This window comes from Siphateles boraxobius, unplaced genomic scaffold, assembly GCF_051911475.1.
Source record: "Siphateles boraxobius isolate OS27281-9 unplaced genomic scaffold, OSU_SipBor_1 35, whole genome shotgun sequence".
NCBI lineage: Eukaryota > Metazoa > Chordata > Actinopteri > Cypriniformes > Leuciscidae > Siphateles > Siphateles boraxobius.
In genome coordinates, this window is record NW_027508975.1 from 10188188 (window position 1) to 10195026 (window position 6839).

Sequence of the window (6839 nt, forward strand, 5' to 3'; positions counted from 1 at the left end):
AGCTAATAAAATACTTCAGCTCAAATCAATATTTTGCGTCTAATAATAGCCGTGTAATAAGCTGGATAACGTGCATCCAGTCAGTTATACCCTGACGCAAAGCAGAGGGGTCTTGTATTACCCTGAAGGGTTTTATTGTGCAATAATAACCAGCTGGATGTGCATCATTCCTTACTTAATTTATAAACAATTGTTGAAAAGTGGAATTCCTGGTAAAAAAAACTACATTACTCATCCAAAAAGATGCCCACTGTGAATGATGTAATGCATTCAGACTCCCTACACTCTCAAACTACTTATATATTTGTGTATATATTAATATTTTGCAGTAAATGTATAATATTTTGATTTCTATATTCATAGTCAACATCTTTTAATCGATAGTTGTTGTTTTTTTCCATTGCTTTTAATCTAATTGTTTTGCGTAATGCTTCATGGAATTGTAGTTCTTTCCCTCATTAAAATACAGAACCTTATAACTTTCTTTTTTTGTCAGAAGAAAAGATTTTTAAAAAATTGCTTAAAATCAAAGTTTCTAATGTTGTGTTTCACCTCATAGCTGGTTGGTTTGCGTTATAACTTTAACTCTTAAATGAAGACTTTAAAGGGATAGTTCACCCAAAAAGCACCTGTTCCAGATGATAGAATTTTGATTTTTGGGTGAACTATCCCTTTAAGAACCCCAATTGGAATAATTCATTTAAAAAATACGAGACAGGCAGCTGAAAGTGGATAAAGTGTGGGTGTTAATATTAAAATAAGCTTCAAGTTGACAGTCTGATGTAAGATAACTGTCAATGCTGTAAACAATAGTTAAATTTAACACTTGGATCCATCCTGTTCCATTTTCCAGCCTGTTAATTTCCATGCCATTGTAGGATAATCTGAGTTTGAGAACCAGATCATATTTCTGAAAGTACCCTTTTTTGCAAACACTTAGTTAAATCACAACACATCTATTTTTAATGGTACACAGCTGAAACAGCATTGCATTACTAGAACGACTCGTTTCATACTCGTTTATGAAAGACTCTATGTGCGCGCACACACACACAGGCTCAAGCCGGCAAAAATCCCGCCAAAAGTCCCTCAGCTGCACTGATAGATACACTGTGCTTTGAAGAAATAAATGAGGGAAAAACTGTTTTACAAGCCTTGAGGCTAAAAGACATCACAGTGTTATTTTGTTCTCTGTTATTTTTGTTCTTTGTTTACCTGAACAGTTTTTCCCTCGCCGTCTATGTTTAGTTTTGTCAATATATGGGTCAATATGCAGTAAAAAGCACTTGGTTCGTGTGTGTGTGTGTGTGTGTGTGTGTGTGTGTGTGTGTGTGTGTGTGTGTGTGTGTGTGTGTGTGTGTGTGTGTGTGTGTGTGTGTGTGTGTGTGTGTGTGTGTGTGTGTGTGTGTGTGTGTGTGTGTGTGTGTGTGTGTGTGTGTGTGTGTGTGTGTGTGTGTGTGTGTGTGTGTGTGTGTGTGTGTGTGTGTGTCATCGTCTTAAATAACAGCTCTGCAGTCTCTTTTGTGTCATGTCTTGTTCTCCTCCTGTCATTTAAAATAACCTTTTATTTTTCAGGGTATTTCGCGCCAAAACCAGACAGAGAACAATGTGGGCGTTAAACATTTCCTTTTAACCCCTGCAGCGCTCTGGGTGTGTGTGTGTCTCTGATATGTGTGCTATTGCTGTCTACTGTATGAGTCTTTATATGGGTGTGTTTGTTCAACACTATCTCTTTCCTCAAGCCATGTATGTTTGTGCCAGGGTGTTTCAAGATCAAGGCTGAATGTTTTCACTGGTTGCCTGGGTACGCCTGGCCGTTGGCCACCGGTTGCCGCGGGAGACGGGGATGGGAGTGGCCAGAGCCGGTCTGCTGCAGTTTAGCGCGCTCGCTTTCCCGCCATCAGATCTGCCATGAGGGAGGGGCTTTGGCACAAAGACAAAGCAGAGAGGGGAGGTTTTCCCGCTAAATGTCTCATATGCAAATAAGCCCTGGTGGGAGGGGCATTCAAGACGTTTGCAGAACAGTTAACTCTTTCAGTGCTGAATCTTACAGTAGCACACTACACAACCCTCTTAACCCATAAAGTTGACTTGCATAAGCACACCGTCTCACCTTGTGTTTCATGTTATGTAACTCAAAAGAATCTCTAGCTTGCATATATGTGTGTGCACTTCTAATATAAGTAACAGAGAATGTATACTGTGGGTGTGAGGTTAATGACTTTACCATTCCTGGAAATATATTCTTATGTCTGGACTTAAATGTAAGGGTATTATGGTCTTTATTACACATTGGTTTGGGAAATTTGCATGCGGAACGGCTAAAGATTTTAAGAAGTTGTGATAAGTTTGTAAGTAATGTAAGTTACACTGCTGACTATTTATTTATTTATTTTAATATGGAAACTTTTAGGCCTATATAGTTTTAAATATTTAAAAAATCAATATTAAAAAAAGGTCAGTAAAATATTTCATTAATTTTTGGATGGGGCATTGTTTCGCTAGATGTACATATGCCAGGTTTCCTTAGGCCGGGGACACGCGTAACGACTAGCTGAAACATTCTAAGACTGAACTGAACACACTCACAGACCGTTTCCAATGACTGAAACCGATTTTAAACTCCAACTGAACTCAACTGTCTCTGACTCTGATCAGTCATAAGTATCAAATTACATTCATAATCGGCCTTACAGTCATTAAGCGTGTCCCCGGGATTAGACACAAGTAAGTGTCCATGTTAATGTTTTGAATATGATTTGCTGTGTAACCGCTCTTTGTTACAGTTGGTGTGAGTGTGAACAGGGCAGGTGGAGGTGATGACGGTTGGGGAATATAACCACAGTTCATTTGTGCCAAGCTTTATCTTGAATACGCACAACAACTGCATTGTTAGTTACCTAGACTCAGGGTTATGAGAGTATACTGATAAAGTGGGTTAACACTAATCTTAATGCAGTAAAATGACATGCACACTTTCATCAACCCTTAGGGGCCCCTGTCATAAAACAGACAGTAACTGTCACAGTCCGTGCCCTCCGGATAGAAAATCCACACTTTACTTCCCTCTCTTTCTTTTGTTTTCCTGTTGATGTCGGGAGTGGCACGGCTGAGTGCACGTTGAGCCGGTTTGTACACCTGCCAACGGACTCGCCCGTCCTCAAATTACCTGGAAATCTTTGGAAAATACTGCCAAAGGCAGGTCCTCCAACATAAGTCTTTGGCAGGAAGGGTGATTTAGCATTCTCATGGTCTCAATGGACAGATCTGAGATGATGGACTGTCTGTATCTTTACTGGGTCAGCACTGGACATGACATGGCAGCTCACTTCATGACAAGATAATCAATCACTGCATAAAATATTTATTTTCAGATGGATGCAAGTCTTGAATGTACAAAGTTACAGAGTTTACTGAAGTAAACATTCAATCTACCTATGAATAAATGCAGTGCAGATGACTAGTGAGCTTTAATTAGTTAAATTGTAATTACAGTAAGGCTACATTCCAGAACAAAGTGGTTGAACCATTAGACGTGTCATAATTAGGTTGCAGTGTCAACGCAACACAAATATGAATGCAACGTTACTTGAAGATGGTGCATTTAAAGTATGAAAAACATGGGATTGTAACTTTTTCTATATATTTTCACAGAAAGGTCTGTGCGCATGAATCATATGTCTGTTCAATGTATGTCTTAGTTCTTCACAGTGTTCCAATAATAACCACACACACTTCATCTCATCTCCTGTGTGTTGTTCTGCCCCAGATTATTAAAGCTCTCTCTGCACTAATATTCACCAGACCCTCCTCAAACTCTCTGGGCTTCTGTAAAGATGTGATAACATTTATGTACACATGATATATGGGGGTTTAAATGTTTTAATAAGAGCTGATATGAAGCTATAAAAATTTTAGGGCCCCCTGATACTTATGAGCTGTGAACATAAACAAGAAGTCTCAAATGTAAGCCTTTGCTGCTCCCTGGTGGTTGGATGTTAAGCTAATATACAACGATTGTGAACATATTTCTAACATATGCCTGTAGAGAAAACACTTTTTATATGCATTTATATTCAGTGTGCCTGTCCAGATACCCACATTGGCGTCTCTGCACTTGACCCCTTGTCTGCTTACATGATGTATTTCCTGTATTTGACCCAAGTGTGTGTAGAACTTGAGTACCTGATGGGACACACAGTGTGTAAAAATGCAAGGGTTTACAGAGCTTTATTTATTTTTCAATACTTCGTATTTAAAAATTAAACTGGTCAGTGGTCGCTATTTAACCATTTCTTAATAATTGTGCTTCTAAATTAGTGATAAAAAGCAGTTGCAATTGTTGTACATTACACCAATAAAATGTGCAACACTTTGTTTTACTACCACATTATATGTAATATATAGTTATTTTAACTTACAATGGAATGTTTTCTCAACGTCTCATGACATCGGGGCACAGATGTTCCTGAATTTGATGCATGATGGGATACCCTTAGGCATGAATGCACCTCTGAAGCGCTATTCGAGATAGTGTAGGCTTAGTGTGCACTGTGCATTAATGGCATGTTTTTAAGAATTGGGATAATCTTGCGCACTTTTTATTGCGTGCACAAGCTCTCTGGAATAGCCAAGACTGCAAGTGTGGGTATTTGGGAAGGATCTGTGTTGTCACCTACATGATCACGACTGTTTTAATGATTTTGTTTGTCCTCAGCAGTTAAACCACCCACTTTTTATCAGAAAAAGCTTCCGTGTCTTGCACATCTTCTGCATATTTGATCGCTTTTCCAAAAGTGACTATGATTTTGAGATCCATCTTTACACACTTAGGATAATTGAGTTATTCATAAAAAAGCTAATACAAAATGTGAAAACATTCACTGATGCTCAAGAAGGAAACATTATGCATTAAGAGCCGATGGCTCTCAAAATCAGTCACTTTTGGGAAAGGGTTCAAATATGCAGAAGATGCTGGAAAACCAACACAATGTGCAGGACGGGGAGGATGTTTCTGAAGAACAGTGGGCAGTTTCGCTGCTCAGGACAAACAAGGGGTTCATGAACGGCTATCACAAAAAACAACAACACCAAAAAGTCATTGATCATCCAGGTAACAATTAAAAATAAAGGGTATGTAAACTTTTGAACAGGGTCATTTTTATAAATTAATTCTAATCTTGTGGACTAAATTCATATTGTCTGATTTGTTAGATTTGAATTTCACAAGTCTGTGTGCAACTTGTTCATGCTAGCCAGCATCCCGATCCTAAAATATTTAATAATAGATTTTGTTTGTTGAATCTCAGATTTTCTGAGAAATATTTTCAATGCATTTTGAAAGTTCAGTATACACTACTGTTAAGTTTAGGATTGTTTTAAAAAGTGTTTTTCTACTCCAGCATTCACAGTTTTCTATGCTAATTTGATCCTCAAGATTTATTTTCTTCTTATTATTATCAATGTTGAAAACAGTTGGATTGCTTAATATTTTTTTCTGGAAACTGTGATACATTTCTTCAGGATTCTTTGATGAAAAGAAAGAACAGAATTTTTAAAATCGAATTTTTTAATAACGTTATAAATGTATTTACTGTATCTGACCATTGTACGATACTGCAGATAATCCAACTTCCTGATACACCTGCGTTTAGTTGTAAATACTTGACACCCATTGTATTAATATTTTTGGCCCATATTAATTATCTGAACTGTAAATAATGAATAAATAGACTGTCCTTCGCAGTGATTGGCTTTAATGGAGATCAGAAAACAGTACCATGGACAGCAACACAGCACTTATTTACTTGAGTCAGTGTGATTCAAAGCATCATTATATATCTGACATCATTCAACCTCAGAAATACACTTCTGTGCTTCATTCAATACTGAAGATGGAATAACTTTTTATGAGGAAAAAAGTCAGAGAACAAAGGTCAATGACAAAATGCTATGTTGAATGTAGCAAATGACAAGTTTATTTCTTGCACAAAATGTACAAAATAACAAGCAAATGGACAGCCCGTCCCCCCCCACCCTCCTCCCTGCCCTGTTTGAATTTCCCCGCTGATATGAAGTTGAAGATCTGGAACATGTCTGCGGCAAGTCCGATGGCCCAAGCCAAAACGCATGGTTTTCTTAGAGACAACACATACCCAATTCAGATTCACCGAACAATTAAAAATGAATAAAAACACCATATTTACAGTCTTGTCTGAACTTTTACAGCATGCCATCTATATATTCATACAGAGCTTTTGTTTTTCAACAGAACCCCATATAGAAAACGTATTAGAAGATCAAATCAAGTTCGACTAATGGCGAGAGACACTCAAAGTACAGCACTGCGTTTGTCGCGGTATAATCTTTTTGATTCATTTTTGTTTTTCAACCCACGTCTTTTTTTTATTCTGTAATTCTAACAAAGAATCTCGATGGAACATTTGTTTAGTCCTCAACAAGAAAAATCCTCTTATTTACATCAAGTCAAGTGTTTTGCACCTTCAAGCCTGTTTTCTTTTTTTTTTTTTCTTTTTTTTTTTTAGTTTTCTTATTTCAGGAGATTGTGTTCATGACAAAACGAATCACTCGAACATCACACAGCGCATCACTTCTATTTATCTAAAAGGCAAAGTTGCAGTCTCATTTGGCAATGATTTGCTTTTGGATACAGAGGAAAGCATATCCACATCGCTGTTGTTCACAATGGTGTGTTTTGGTTTTTGTTTGTTAACTTTCTACTAATCATGTTTGTTATATGTCACTCCGTCTGGATTGAATGTGACGCAGTGGTACAGGAAGCAGCTATGGCACAGGGCAGAATGTGTGTTTGCGTCTGA

The 6839-nt window shown here is 37.6% G+C and overlaps 1 protein-coding gene across 2 annotated transcripts in view; it reads left to right on the forward strand.

Moving 5' to 3' along the window:
• The window catches only part of trit1 (tRNA isopentenyltransferase 1), a 125912-nt gene that overhangs the window by 79979 nt on the left and 39094 nt on the right, over window positions 1-6839 (forward strand). The window lies entirely within an intron of this gene.